This window comes from Petromyzon marinus, unplaced genomic scaffold (genome assembly GCF_048934315.1).
Source record: "Petromyzon marinus isolate PM22_M1 ecotype Great Lakes invasive population unplaced genomic scaffold, UKy_Petmar_22M1.pri1.0 PM_G_Scaffold_115, whole genome shotgun sequence".
NCBI lineage: Eukaryota > Metazoa > Chordata > Hyperoartia > Petromyzontiformes > Petromyzontidae > Petromyzon > Petromyzon marinus.
Genome location: NW_027422668.1, coordinates 363,256 through 364,477, shown reverse-complemented (window position 1 = coordinate 364,477; position 1,222 = coordinate 363,256).

Here is a 1,222-nt window from a genome sequence, read left to right as displayed (position 1 = left end):
CCACGGTTGACGGGAGCACGTGACCCACGGTTGACGGGAGCAACGTGAGCCCACGGTTGACGGGAGCAACGTGAGCCACGGTTGACGGGAGCAACGTGAGCCCACGGTTGACGGGAGCACGTGACCCACGGTTGACGGGAGCACGTGACCCACGGTTGACGGGAGCACGTGACCCCACGGTTGACGGGAGCACGTGACCCACGGTTGACGGGAGCACGTGACCCACGGTTGACGGGAGCAACGTGAGCCCACGGTTGACGGGAGCACGTGACCCACGGTTGACGGGAGCACGTGACCCACGGTTGACGGGAGCAACGTGAGCCCACGGTTGACGGGAGCACGTGACCCACGGTTGACGGGAGCAACGTGAGCCCACGGTTGACGGGAGCAACGTGAGCCCACGGTTGACGGGAGCACGTGACCCACGGTTGACGGGAGCAACGTGAGCCCACGGTTGACGGGAGCACGTGACCCACGGTTGACGGGAGCACGTGACCCACGGTTGACGGGAGCAACGTGAGCCCACGGTTGACGGGAGCACGTGACCCCACGGTTGACGGGAGCACGTGACCCACGGTTGACGGGAGCACGTGACCCACGGTTGACGGGAGCAACGTGACCCCACGGTTGACGGGAGCAACGTGAGCCCACGGTTGACGGGAGCAACGTGACCCACGGTTGACGGGAGCACGTGACCCACGGTTGACGGGAGCACGTGACCCACGGTTGACGGGAGCAACGTGAGCCCACGGTTGACGGGAGCACGTGACCCACGGTTGACGGGAGCACGTGACCCACGGTTGACGGGAGCACGTGACCCACGGTTGACGGGAGCAACGTGAGCCCACGGTTGACGGGAGCAACGTGACCCACGGTTGAACGGGAGCAACGTGAGCCCACGGTTGACGGGAGCACGTGACCCACGGTTGACGGGAGCAACGTGACCCACGGTTGACGGGAGCACGTGACCCACGGTTGACGGGAGCAACGTGAGCCACGGTTGACGGGAGCAACGTGACCCACGGTTGACGGGAGCACGTGACCCACGGTTGACGGGAGCAACGTGAGCCCACGGTTGACGGGAGCACGTGACCCACGGTTGACGGGAGCACGTGACCCACGGTTGACGGGAGCAACGTGAGCCCACGGTTGACGGGAGCAACGTGACCCACGGTTGACGGGAGCAACGTGAGCCCACGGTTGACGGGAGCAACGTGAGCCC